The 15,402-nt window shown below is 34.6% G+C and overlaps 1 pseudogene; it reads right to left on the bottom strand.

Moving 5' to 3' along the window:
• Positions 1-427: 427 nt before the first annotated feature.
• LOC126007230 (40S ribosomal protein SA-like) lies at positions 428-6,714 on the bottom strand (annotated as a pseudogene).
• Positions 6,715-15,402: the final 8,688 nt, after the last annotated feature.

Raw genomic sequence — 15,402 nt, 5'->3', positions numbered from 1 at the left:
AAATCTTTTTCTCTCCTCTCCCCATCTCTCCTTTCCTCTCCTCTCTTTCTTCTCCACCCCTTTCCCTCCCTTGCTCTCTTCATCTACTCTCTTCTATTTTTCTCTCCTTTTATTTCCCCAAGACCCTTCCTTTGCCTCTTTTGTCCTCCTTCTATTTCCCCTTTTACATTTTTTTCTTTCTCTGTTTCTTTTCTCCAGCAGCAGATCTTATCCTTGAAGCTCAGCAGTACTTGCTGACTCATTGTCAGCTTCTATTGATTTCTGACCTCTCAGTCTGTAGCAGTAGTAGAGCAAGCTCCCCAGGTTACCACCTCCACCCCGTCCTAAATCTTCTTTATATCATTGTGGATTTTTTTTCATTTTTAAGAAACTCATGTATTTTCCATCAACCTGATTTCCATTTCTATTTCAGTCTAGAAAGAACAGCTTAAGACCGTTCAGTGGTAGTTTTTACCCATTCAGTGGCCTGAACACTGGAAACTGCAGACCAGTCTTTTGTAGCAGGCTGAGTGCTCCAATTTTCGTTAGGGAAAGGATGAATTGGCACGGAGAGCATCTGCCCCTTTTCAGACCATTCTGCACCCTCGGGCTGAGTAGCAGTGAATTCAGGAGCTAGAACAGTCCATTAGCCCTGAGATTTTTCCTTGGTCACTGTCTTATCAATAGCAGCCTGCTCTTCCTTTTCATTCTCCTCAGGATCTCTATAGAAGTAGAGATCAGGTATGACCTCCCATGGGTGTTCACTGGAGATGGTGCCTCACATTCGTAGACCTTCCTGAGCCAGCATTCACCACATGAGACCCACGGTGTGATTTCCCTGGTTGTTGCAAGGGATGGCAATGTTCACGTAGCACAGAGGAGAGTCTGTGTTACACAGAGCAATCGTAGGCAAATTAATATAAGAAGCCTCTGATAGTCGGCCCTAAGATCAGTAACCACCAAGATTCTTGGATCCCGGAAAGCTTCCTGGATTTGGTTAGTGAAAGTTCCAGGGGTGAAGCTGCCAGCCACCTGATTGGCTCCAGAAGCAGCACTAAACTTCAGCACTTTTCTCTGGCAAGTATTCCTGGACGATATAATACTGACATCAAGTGGGTTTTCAATGGCAACAATGGCACGAGCTGCCAGCAGAAACTTCTCCCAGGTTCTCTTCAAATTTATGGTGCAGATGCCATCACTCTTTCTTTTGTAGATGTATTGTTCCATCTGGAAGTCCAGATTGAACAACGCCTTATGGATTCTTCTCTGGGTAGGGTGAAAAACTCATTGCATTCTTTTTTAAAATTTCTTTATTTAAATACCAACACCAATCCCACCACCAGTGTAAAAAAATTCCCTCACTGTAGTCCCTGACTTCCCACCTATTCCCAAGCTTGGTACATTGGCAGACATGAAATAATATAACTTATATTACTTGTTTACAGAGGAGTGGTAATGAAATTATTTTTTTTACAATACAGCAGAAAGAAAATTATTATATTTTACAATGAGTTCATTAAATTATTGTCACAAGTTTCACTAGGTTATTTGTTGCTAGCTGATCTTTCTGTTGTTTTATTTCTTAACATTAAGTAGTTTCAATGCAAAGTTGACATCTAAATTGGTGTGTTTCTACTTGTATAACATTATTGAAAAACTTGAAGTTGTACAGCCACATATGTGGCCATATAATCTGCAAATTCCAAGCTATGTGTCCTATTGTGTTATCTATGGAGCATGGTTTCAGCTGCCAAGACTTCTGGAAGTATGAGAAAATAGGGAATGATGCCTGTACTCATTCTGACAAAGTCCTATTGATATCAACCCAAATACTGGCATACAGTAAGATTTAGTTGGTTAGGCTGAAGTTGAGCAATTGGTAAAGTGACAGTTGTGTGTGGTGGGTGCAGCTGGAGGGGCTTTTGGTAGGGTGAGTCATACATAGCCTGCTTCTCCTCTCAACATGGCTTAGTTTCAGCTTCAAGACTAGTGTACCCAGGAATTTCCATGTCTTAGTTTACATCTCTTTCAGAAATAGAGTGAGGCTATGGAGGTGGCCAATGCAGAAATGGCAGCAATATCTGTGGGGTCATCATTATTTGTGTTTTATAGGCCAAACTTATCTGTTGTACTGTTGGTTTTGTGCTAACAGCACAGTGATAAGACAAAGAGACTACCCAGCAATGCAAGTTACAAAGTGGGGTTTTATTTGCTATGGGTCCAATTGTTCCACCTAGGAGCAAGACTTCCACCTGGCTTCCAGTCAACGAACCCAAGGCATTACTCAAATTATATACAGCATCAATCTAGGCCCTCCCAGTTACTTTCCTATTGGCTCCTGCTATATTTCATAGAATACATCTGACATTGCATTGGGTCCCACTTAATGTTACAATTCATACAACCTGCTTCCACGGTAACAGATATGTCCCCATTATTATTTATCTCCAATCCTTACCTGCTGGACGTGCTGCGTCCCTAAGCAAGACCTTAGTGGGGTCCGTAAATCCTCACTGGGAGAAGCGGGTACACAAAATGGATGAATATGGAATATGAAATATGAAATGATATCACACGCAGTATGTGTGAGGTCAACACATCTCTGGCAAGAGTGGACAAATTTAATTTTCAGGCAAGGGAGTATATAAAGGGAAAAAGAGGCAGTCATAACATGAAAGGAATGCAATGTACATTGTTTGATTTTAGAACAAATACACATAGCTTTAGGTGGTTTGTAACCTTATAATAGAATAGGTTTCAGTTAGGAGTTAGAGGATAAAAGGAAGACTAAATTCTTACATATCAAAGAAGTTCCTGGCCCTAGGTGTCATTACTGATGTAAATTAAGGGATAGCAGGAATCCTGGTTTACTCCTGATAACAAATATTCTAAACCTGAGGGAAATAGTATTCTAGGTAGGGGCTATGACCCACTTCCTATGATCTGGTAATAGAAACAGAATAACACTAAAGAAAGGGGTACATAATTATACCTAATAAAATAGCCTAATTTTACACTGACCAAACCTGTTTGTAAGCAGGTATTCAAAGTGACAGGGAAAGTCCCTGCGGCAGAAATCATTCTGCTGTTATGCTCAAAGGCAGGGAAAGAAGACCATTGTCTTGAAGATGCCATGTTTTGACTTGGCCTTAGGAAGTAAAAAAGCTGACAGAAAGATAGGTAGCTGGCTGGACTTTGAGTTGCAAATATACTAAGCCAGTAGGGAACTTCTAGCAGCTTGCTTTGGTACTGAAATTCCGTTAATGACTGCAGGATAGCTAAGGCCGAATTTCTGTAGGATAGCAGAAATGAATTAAAGGGAAAATGTTAAGTCACTACCATGTAAGAAGTATGACAAAAATATCGCCAGTGATCCACGCAAGGGGCAATGATTGAGTTCTCCAAACGAGCCTTCTGGCAGATATTTCTTGAGAGGAAAATTAGGCACTGCATGCACCAGGAAAGCCAAAAGCCATGTCTGGTGCGTGCTTCCTTTTGCAGATAGTGACACTTTATCCCCCACATAGAACATCCCAGTCATCTGGTCCCCACCAATGAGTCTCCCTTTGCCTCCAATTCTTATCTGAAGGTCACATTCCCACAAGATAACAAGCTAATGAAGGGAGTATACGGAAGCTAAAGAGCAGTGTTTAAGCAGTTTTAGCAAAAACAGAAACTATTATGGGAAAAGCGGGAACCTCAGGGTCCTACAGTACTTGTAGGCTTTGAGTTACCTTCTGAGATGAGACACTTATTAAGTAAATTAGATTATCTTTTGTTTTTAGTACAACAGAATTTCAGTAGTACCTCTATTCATACCTCTATGTCTACAGGACTCAAGAATCTACCCTACATGTTCCATGTTGTTGTTTTTGCTAGTTTGTTCATTTTATTCATATCCCACATTAGAGTGTCACCTCATTTCATTCATATAAGAATGATTTAATATACTTTAATTTTAGAGTAATATTTATTTAGTAGTGATGCCACCACTTCTTTGTCCAGTCATTTGTCAGTGATCATTTAGGTTGATTCCCCCCCATTTTGCTATTGTGAATAAAGCCTCTCTGAAAAATGGATTACAAATATCATTTCAAATTAATGTCTTAGTATACTTTGGCTCTTCAAGGAAATTGTAGTACTTGTAAAAAGTATCTTTTCTTTTTAAACAACTCTTTATGCTGGGTTTTTGTGACTGAACAAATTTACACTCTAACAGAATACAAGATTTTATTTTTTCTAAATAATTGAATGAATAGAAGACACCAGTGTCATTTCATTGTGGGCTTGCTTTACATTTTAATTGATAATAAGTGATCCTTTTATTTTATTTATCTACTTTTCTTAGGGGGGGAGGCTCACATCAAGCAGTGCTCAGGGGTTACCACTGGCTCTGTGCTCAGAAGTCATTCCTGGCTCTGGAGATGATATGGGATACCTGGGACTTGAACCCATGTTCATCCTGGGTCAGCTGTGTGCAAGGCAAATGCCTAACCACTGTGCTACCACTCCAGCCCTGTGATCCTTTATATAAATATTTGAGGGTCATCTGTATATAGAAGCTCATTTTGATTCTTTTTTTTGTAGCTTCTGGAGGACCCTTTCCTCTTCTTTTCTTCTACTCTGATACTATATGAGAGTTTTTTTTATCCTCTCCATCATGAGGAATTTATAAAATTGTAACTTTCTTCTTTGTTTAAAATTATTCAACTATTAGTTCATAAAATATTTTTGAATGCAAGACAAGTGAATTAAATTAAATTTTTATATAATTTCATATGACTTGACTAATTGACTAATAATCTCCCAAATCATTTAAAGTATGCCATAGATATCTTTACTATGTATTCAGTAAAGTCAGAGTTTCTTTTATGGCAGGAGAATAACAATATAATGGACAATGTTGGAGATATGGTAAAAATGTTAATACAGATATATATAATTTATGGGTTAAATAAAATTTATACTGTGACCAACTCTTCATCTTTCTGTCACTTGCACATTTCTTTTTTAATTATCTTGCTCTTCCTTTCATTTCCCTTTATTGATTATTTTCCTGGAAAATATCTTTAGAAGTCAAGTAGCTGAGAATTTAAACAGTAAGTAGGAAAGTGAAAAAGGAGTACGGTATTCAGATAGACCCTCTCTGCTTTCTTATTATTTTTATACATTTTGTTTATCTTTATTTATGTAACAATTCACATTTCACACTATCATCCTTCTACGGTAAATAGTGGTGATAATTCAATAAGCATTATTAAAATATACAGACAAGTTCATAGTATGCTAATTTAATTAGCATTGTCTTTATGAAATTTATCATTCAACTTTGTTATGTGTACACATTTCTACTGTAATAAAAAGGAATTTGCTTCTGAAAAACTAGTGGATTGTGATCCTTTCCATTTTGATAACTAGGAAAATTAGGCTGAAGAGGTATTTCCACTATTAGAGTACATCTTTCTGGACAGTGAGACATTGCTGTATATTTTTGACAGATCTATTTTATTACAATGTGAAATTATTCTGAGGAACATATATCTTTACAATACTAATCTCTGTAAGCTATAACAATCACAACAAAAGTTTTTCTCGATTTATTCTACATCACTAAATTATTTTAATCAGAAGGTTCACAGTTAGCCAGCACTTCTTTTTCTTATGGTGTCTACTGAGATTTTATGTCATTAAAAGTGTACTTTGATCATGTTTCTTATCTAACATTGAAACTAAAAGCTAGAAATTATGACAATAGAATGAAAAATCTAGTTTGCTTGTTTTCATTTTTAATAATACATCTAGTTTTGTATAAAAAAGTGTACACAAAATTAATATATACCTTATATATCATAAAATGTTAATGATAAACATTGACTTATGTTTATCCTCTCATTGTTGATTACATTCATAAAGAGACTATAAACTATTTCACATTACTATTTTATGGACCATGCGGTTTTGAAATAGATCTGCATGTAATGAAGGATGATACTAGGGTCAGAGGTTGGATATGTCAAAGCATGAGTATTATCCCATTTATCTGTGGGAAACCAATACAAGATGCAACTATCAGGTGTAGATAATGTTCATTGAGATTTAGAAACTAGAAAAAAAGAAATCAAATAATTTTTTGGGGGGGTCACACCCAGCAGTGCTCAGGTGTTACTCCTGGCTCTACACTCAGAAATCGTTCCTGGCAGGCTCTGGGGACTATATGGGATGCTGGGATTTGAACCACCATCCTTTTGCATGCAAGGCAAATGCCTTACCTCCATGCTATCTCTCCGGCCCCAAAGAAATTTGATATAGGGCATCTGACTACTATTTAATAAAAAAGCATATAGTTTAGTTTTCAGTGTAGCTCATTTACTTACCTTTCTCTTCTGTGGTAAGTTTTTAGGTGTTCTTTGTTTGTTGCTTTAAACATTTTTAAGGGGGCATATCCAGCAATACCTAGGGCTGCTCTGAATTCAGGGATCACACTTAATTGTATTCAAGTAATCTTATATATAGTGCCGGGAATCAAACTACAAGTAAGGCATGCGACTTAACCCTTATACTATCTCTCTGACTCTGTACTTGGTTATAGATGTTCTGATGTCTATTCTTTGTAATACATAAGGAGGCCACATTCATATTGATTTTTATAAACATAAATTTTGGGGGGCTTTAAATTCTAACATTTAATGTTATAGACTATTACCATTCAATAGAACTTTCTGCAGTGATAGACATCCTTGTCTGCACTATGAAGGCAAACTTGAGCACCTCTTGTTACTGAAACTAGAAATGTGTCTATTATTACAATAGAGGAATTGAGTTTTTATATTTAATTCATTTAAATTTATTAGACATACTTGGCTAGTATCTAAAATAATTACAGGCTATTTAAAGTATTCACTTGCCAGTGTTTAAGACTACTTGAAGCACATTTCTTAATTACGTAATTCTCAGAAACTATTAATACCTTTTCAACACACACATTAAACAAATTTTAAAGTAGCATATATAAACATTAAACAAAAATTTATATAACACTTGCATTATATGCATAGACATTATATATATGAACATAAACATAACCATAAATAGTTAATAAAATTTGGTCATATGTAATAATATGCAAAACTCAAAAGGTTCTTAAAATATTGCCTGGCAAAAAGCATGCTATTATCAGGGAATACTGGTACTTATATAGCAATAAAATGTGTGACACATATAATCTTGAAATAAGTTCCTTAACACACTTATTAGTACAAGGTGTAACTGCATTTAATGAATTATAGTAACTAAAAAATAAAACAATTCTAAGTACATTTGATTGAATTATTCTTAAGGTAGCTATAATGCTCAAAGATGATCTATAAAAATTTGCTAAAGTCAACATTTAAATGAAACAGATCTAAATCTAGGTACAAATATTATTTATAATATTGAGTAAAATCTAGTTAATTGGTTGTGCTTAATTATTTTTATAGAACCAAGAAGAAACTGAACAAGGTACATTTGGACTATTAAGATGATTTTAATATATTTTCCTTTGATATTAAATTACTATCTTTTCACAATATTAAATAATTTTTGGAGATCAACTTAACATCAATATGTGTGATATATTTCTTGATTATGGATAAATCAATAACAATAGCATGAGAAGATAATAAGAATTATGTTTGTTCTTTCAACTATTACCTTAAATTCCTCTACAAGAGTATATTTTGGGGGAAAAAATAGTCAGAAAATTGTGCTACTTTTTGATTCTTCTTTATAAATGTGTGATTAAAACAAATACTATTGAAGCTTAGTCAAGTCCATAAAAATAATCTACTACTATTCTATATTATATATTTAATTAAACATAATATTCTATAATTAAAATACAACACATTACATGGGCAATAATAAGTTTTCACTAGTAATAGCAACAAATTACCACAGATTTGGTGATTTTAAAACAACAGAAATTTATTTCATACTCTCTTTGAAGGCTCTAATGAAGAATTCTGCCTTTCTGTAGCTACTGATGATTGGTAGCAATATGATATTTTGCTTACAGATTCATCACTCCTGCTTTTTTGTGACTTTCTCTCCTGTCAGTGCCTCTGTGCCCAACTTTCTTGTAATAACTTCCTTATTACTATATTATACCACCACCCTATAAATCCAGTATGATCTCATCTGAATATTATTACATCAGCAATGATCCTATTTATTGGCAAATAAGGTTTAATTCTCAGAGATTGGAAAATAATACCTTAAAACAATTTGTGTAGAGGGACACAATTTAACTCTAAACAAACGCAAAGATGCAGTTTATTTCTGTTCATTCTGTTTAAAGAAAGAGAAAAAGGGAGGGAAAAAGAGGAAGGAAGAAGGCAGCAGGAAGGAAAGAAAGAAAAGAAGGAAGGAAGGAAGGAAAGAAAAGAAAGAAGGAAGGAAAGAAAAGAAAAAAGAAGGAAGGAAGCAAGTGAAAAAAGAAAGGGAAGAAAAGAAAATGAGAAAGAAAATATTTTCCAGGAGGGTACAAAGTAAAAAAGATGACATTAGATCCAATAAGTTGGGAACCTCTGCCCTAGAGCAATGTTCAGGATGAGAACATAGCTATTATGCATAATGATAATAAATGGAATATATATCTACATGTAAATAACAGAAGTTGATATCTACTTTTGAGAAGAGAAAGGCATTTCTACAAGTTGGAACAATACTGGAGACAGGAGGCAAAATTTAATTCTATTTTCTCAATCTTAAGACTGTTTTGTTGCTAGTAGTTATTGGGGGAGGGGTATAAGGCAAGTATTTTTAAAAGGCTGACTTGGTTAATTTGATCAGTGATTTGTATCAGTCTATAGAAGGCGAAATTTAAGATGCACATCAACTTTTCACTTTGGAATAGACTTTGATTGTTAGGTTATTAGTCTTTTGGTGGTGCTCTGGCACTCCAAGTCATCAGAAGATAAGCTTTTACTTTCTTGTGTACTTTCAGCTTCATATTCTTTTTTTTTTTTTTTTTTTTTTTTAAAAAAAGGCTTATCGATAGCGCAGCGGTAGGGCATGCAGGTGGCTGATCCAGGAAGGACCTGTGTTCAATCCCTGGCATCCCATATGGTCCTCAGAGCCAGGAACGGTTTCTGAGCACAGAGCCAGTTACTACCCCTGAGAGACCTAACACGGTTAATAAGAAATTGTTTTACTGGGGGAAAATTCCTATGAAGAATTGGAAGTAAGATATTTCATTTCTAACACAAAAGCTCTAAAATAAGGTTCAAACTTCGAAGAACTGTAAACATTTGAGAAAAAAATTACTGCTGTAATCCGCTAGAATGTTAGGAAAAGTAACATATCACCTTCTTTAAAACACACACACAAATATTCCTATGTACATTAAAAGCAGCTGTAAAATTCTTGGAACTGAAGAGATGAAATGTGCATATCCTAATGCTTGGCCTCAATTTGCATTAATATGCAAATAGATATTTTTTTAAAATAGTTTTTGAGTTCAGTTACTTATTTTGCATATTTCAATTCATCTCAGGCATGCATAGCAGCTAGTTTCTTGTGAGTATTACTCAGGTGTAAAAAATGGCAAGTCTTATCTGTTAAAATGAGTTAACAATTTGGTATACCCAATCTGCTCAGTCATGAAACCCTGGTAATGGCTATAGGGTAGTCACTAAGGGTTTTAGTTAAGGGAAAGAGAAAGCTTTCTCTTCTTCAGTTCAGACCAGGTGAATTGCCTCCGGGAAGACTTTTCTCAGATTACAGAGTTGTAGTTTTTCTTGAAATGATCTGAGTTGTGCAAGAAAAAGCTAGCCATTCTCAGGGCTGCATGCATTCTAATGCATCACTTCATAGTTTCAAATGTAACCCAGGCATCCTTTTAGGTAAACTAGCACAGTGAAAGGAACAGGTGAGAACATATGTCAGTGACAAATTAAGGTTTGAATTTGGCTCCGTTCTTTAAGCATTTTGTAACTACAATCAATTAACTTCCCTTAACATCAAAACAACAAAACAAAACCAGGTTTCTATCTTTAAGTGGGAATAACAGACTTTCTACTTAAGCAGTTGATGGTATGAACTAAAGATGATGCATGAAGTAACAAACAAGTAGCATGTGTGTAACAAGTGAATATTATTGCCTTTAAATTTTATTCCTATTGATGTATCTCTTGGGAAGATGAGGATTTAAAAAAAAGTTCTCTTCCTTTCCACTTTGAAAGGTAAGTAAAAAGGACTCCATTTGACTTCCAATAATGGTGAGCACTCAGAGATTTGCTGGGTTTGAAGTTCTTAACATAATCTAATAGTTTCAGAAAATGCTTGAAATGAGATGTAAAAATTCAAAGATCACTTTTGAAACTGGTTCATGACAAAGACTAAATTCAAAGTCTTGGGGGACAGACCCGATGTTTTAGAAATAATCATTGTTACTATTTTCCTACTTATAGACTATACTAAGTAAAAACAAAACCTGCTAATTGAATACAATTGGGTTTCTAGGAAACCATATTGATTTACACATGCTTTTACTAGAATTTCATAGTGATATAAACTCACTGCTTTGCATGAAATGTGCTAGAGAGATTTAAAATTTATCAATCCTTAGCTCTGCTGCTTTTGAGACTACAGAAAAAATGGCCTGTCTCAGAGAAACCTTGCATATTACAATTCAGTTTTTAGACATGGCAGGAGCTCATTCACAGTGGAATTTATTTCACATTACATTTGGGGCATGCATGAGATTTAAAAGCAATGCTTTTTCTCTAAAGTACTCACTACAAAAGATATATCACACATACTCGGGCTATTTAGAACTCAGCAAAGGGAATATCAACAAATTTTTTTCCAAATGTGCTCTCTGATCAGCTGAGGGAATAAAATTTTTCTTATGAAAAGCATCAAATTGAAACAATTCTGGTGCATTAAAGCCTAGGGGTTCTTGTCTATTTGGGTGAATTTTTGGCAGCTTCAAATATAGAAGCAGTGTTTATATAAGTATAGATGCGTATAAGAATGTTCTTTTTCTCCTTATGAATGGTTTTCTGACTTAGACACCTTCAATGCTTTTATAAATATTTATTAAAGAACAAAATACTTTTATTGATATATTTTGGCTTGAATTTATTTGGTTCTCAATTGAAAAAGCTCTGAATTAAAAGTAACAAATCAAAAAATCCTTATTTTTCTTAAAAGGAAATTTACGGATTCTCTAACAGACATTTAATGTAGCCCTAGTTTCAGACATATGACCTAATTCATAACAATTCTCAAAATATGTTTTCTCAAGAAAATTTTTTGCACTGTAGGTGAGACTATAAATTGGTAGTTACTGAAAATATTATGGAGGGTCCATGGAAGTTAAAAATTCTATTTCTGAATATATATTATATATGAATACAAAATATCAAAGATGTATCTGTACTTCCATATTTACTGCATCATTATTCATTGTATTCAAGGTATTAAATAACCTAAGCATCCATCACTGCAGAAGCAGATAAAGAAGATGGGTAGTGCATATTTGAAACATTGTTCAGCCATGAGGAAGAATAAAATCCACTTGTGTCAATGTTGATGGACCATAAAGACATTATGTTAAGTGAAACAAGCAAGATGACAAATACAAATACTATGTGGTATCACTTACATGTGAGTCTAAAAAATAAGAGTATCAGGCAAGAGTGATAGTGTACAGAAGATAAGGTGTTTGCCTTGTATGCAACCAAATGGTTCAATCCACAGCATAAATGTGCATGCACATCCAGAGTGATCCATCAGTGCAACTCCAGAAGTTAGTCCTTAGCACAGCTGGCTGTGACCACAAGCCAAAACAAAAAAAGTCAAACACATATAAATACATAGTAGAAAATTGTTAGTTAGGGGCTGGTGAACAAAATATGGTGAAGTTGGTAAAAAAAGAAAGAGTATTGACTTCTGCTATTTTAATAAGATCTTGGGATATAATGATTATGAAACATGTAGTGTATAGCACTCACTTACGTAATTCAAATTTTTTAAGGAAAAATTAAATATTCACACCAAAAAAAGGTCATGAATAGATTTGTTAACTCGATGAGAGGAATATTTTCATAAAGCATATATACAACCAATCATCATGTATATCTTTAATAACTTAAAATTTTCATATCAGTTTTATTTCAAAATGTATATGCACCTATGTATCAATCTAGCTTCAGAAGTTAAGTTATATATGCTATATTTTTATATTATATAAATATAAACTATTATAACTATTCATAACTTTATCAATCTAGTTGAGAAAACAGAGAGCTTTCCCATATTCCTATATTCTCTGGGAAGCATTTTCTATTTGTAAGTGGACAAATTTTCTATTTTCCAAACGTCAGATAATTTAATTATTTCTTCCTTTGCCTGTGTTTTTCTTTTGCCTTTTTGCCTCTTTTGTCTTGGAGCATTTATGCAATCCTTATGTCCCCTGAGAAGCCTTTGCTGATCATCTGTCTTTATTTTAGATTTCATGTTTTACTCTGCCTTATGCCTATCTTTATTACACTGTTCCACAATTGTGTGAGCTTTTCTGATTGCTACTTTTGAAAACTTTTATTTAGTGGGGCTTTTCCTTAGAAAGCTTTGGCCAATCAAAATGTGAGGGTCCAGAGATGCAGTGTTCTTTGAACTTCGCTATTCTAAAGATCAAACCTATGTTGACCACATGTGAGGCAAGTTTATCTCTCTTACTGTCTCTATGACTTCCAAAACTTTAAGCACTGTTATATTTGGGAATTGTTAATCATAACGAAGACTTGGTTTTTGGGATAAGTGGAAATAATGGATAATAGATTATTTTCATATTTTCAGTTTTTTAAGGTACTTGGTAAATTCAGATAAAGTAAACATGTAGTTGTATTGACATCAACTTTGTTGAGTTGTGATTAAGTAAGTTATCACACAGGGAAATTCTTACAATAGCCTATGAATTCTTGGTAGATTATTAAGAATGTAGCTTTGTGAATCCATTTTTATGTTGGTATTTTTCTGCTCATGGGCTCAGCCACAGAAAACTGCCATGTTAAGCTAATCACTTCTTAATTTGCTTTTCAGCATGACTATTTAATCTTGGAAGAAATAAAATAAAATAGTAAGAAATGAATAAAAATATTCTATGGAGTCTATCAGTAATATAACCTGAAAATATTGATCCCCATGACTTTTTAACTTTTTTATTTTTGAACTTGAAGATGCAGAACTATCCAGTCATCAAACTGTGATTTAATTTCCTCTAGTTCTATGAAGCTTTATTACTAATTTTATGGATTAAAGAAATAGAAATAACTGGGTATTTCTTAGTTCTGTATGCCCAAAATCTGACATGTTTTCCATTGGGCTAAAATCAAGGAGTCACCAGAACTGCATTAAATTCTGGAAAAAGATAGTTCCTGTCTTTTATAGTTCATAAAAGTTTTCTGTATTCATTACATTGAGATCCTTTCTTCTATCTTCAAAGTAAACCATGCATACTAAGTGCCCTTCACATCTTATATTCTGCCTCCCGTTCCACTTTAAGAAATAATTTTGAATACACTCTGCATATATAGATAATATAAAATTATCCCCATATTTCAAATTAGAGGAATAATAATCTTTATTCTTGTGTTTCATGAAATGTAACCAATGCCCAGGTTCTTGGTGTTTGGACAGGGACTAGACATCATGACTATATTTCTTAAATTACCTATTGCTACCAGGTACTTACAATTAAAGTAGGGAAGTTGCTATTATTCTATACATCGTTCACATTCACATCTTCCTTGTGCTCATGCTATTTTCTGTAGCTCATATATTCTTCTCTTTCTGTTTATATTCTTTTTAATTATATATTTTATTTAAACACCTTGATTAAATACATGATTGTGTTTGGGTTTCAGTCCTGTAAAGAATGCCACCCATCACTAGTGCAACGTTCCCATCACCAATGTCCCAAATCTCCCTCCTCCCCACACGACCCCCGCCAGTACTCTAGACAGGCTTTCCATTTCCCTCATACATTCTCATTATTAGGACAGTTCAAAATGTAGTTATTTCTCTAACTAAACTCATCACTATTTGTGGTGAGCTTCCTGAGGTGAGCTGGAACTTCCAGCTCTTTTCTCTTTTGTGTCTGAAAATTATTATTGCAAGAACGTCTTTCATTTTTATTAAAACCCATAAATGAGTGAGACCATTCTGCATTTCTCTCTCTCTCTCTCTGACTTATTTCACTCAGCATAATAGATTCCGTGTACATCCATGTATAGGAAAATTTCATGACTTCATCTCTCCTGACAGCTGCATAATATTCCATTGTGTATATGTACCACCGTTTCTTTAGCCATTTGTCTGTTGAAGGGTATCTTGGTTGTTTCCAGAGTCTTGCTATGGTAGATAGTGCTGCAAATGAATATAGGTGTAGGGAAGGGATTTTTGCATTGTATTTTTGTGTTCCTAGGGTATATTCCTAGGAGTGGTCTAGCTGAATCTTATGGGAGCTCGATTTCCAGTTTTTGGAGGAATCTCCATATCGCTTTCCATAAAGGATGAACTAGACGGCATTCCCACCAGCAGTGGATAAGAATTCCCTTTTCTCCACATCCCTGCCAACACTTTTTATTCTCATTCTTTGTGATGTGTGCCATTCTCTGTGGTGTGAGGTGGTACCTTATAGTTGTTTTGATTTGCATCTCCCTGATGATTAGTGATGTGGAGCATTTTTTCATGTGTCTTTTGGCCACTTGTATTTCTTCTTTGTCAAAGTGTCTGTCCATTTCTTCTCCCCAATTTTTGATGGGATTATGTTTTTTTTTTCTTGTAAAATTCTGTCAGTGCCTTGTATATTTTGGAGATTAGCCCCTTATCTGATGGGTATTGGGTGAATAGTTTCTCCCACTCAGTGGGTGACTCTTGTATCCTGGGCGCTATTTCCTTTGAGGTGCAGAAGCTTCTTAGCTTAATATATTCCCATCTATTAATCTCTGCTTTCACTTGCTTGGAAAGTGCAGTTTCCTCCTTGAATAAGCCTGTAGTCTCAATGTCCTGGAGTGTTTTGCCTATGTGTTGGTTTATATATCTTATGGTTTCGGGTCTGATATCGAGGTCTTTAATCCATTTGGATTTTACCTTCGTACATGATGTTAGCTTGGGGGTCTAAGTTCAATTTTTTGCAAGTGGCTAGCCAGTTGTGCCAACACCACTTGTTGAAAAGGCTTTCTTTGCTCAATTTAGGATTTCCTGCTCCTTTATCAAAAATTAGGTGATTGTATAGACATATAACATTTTCTGAGTATTCAAGCCTATTCCACTGATCTGAGGGCCTGTCCTTATTCCAATACCATGCTGTTTTGATAACTATTGATTTGTAGTAAAGTTTAAAGTTGGGGAAAGTAATTCCTTCCATATTCTTTT

This window comes from Suncus etruscus, chromosome 4 (assembly GCF_024139225.1).
Source record: "Suncus etruscus isolate mSunEtr1 chromosome 4, mSunEtr1.pri.cur, whole genome shotgun sequence".
Lineage (NCBI taxonomy): Eukaryota > Metazoa > Chordata > Mammalia > Eulipotyphla > Soricidae > Suncus > Suncus etruscus.
This window is presented reverse-complemented; position numbering and strand designations above follow the sequence as displayed.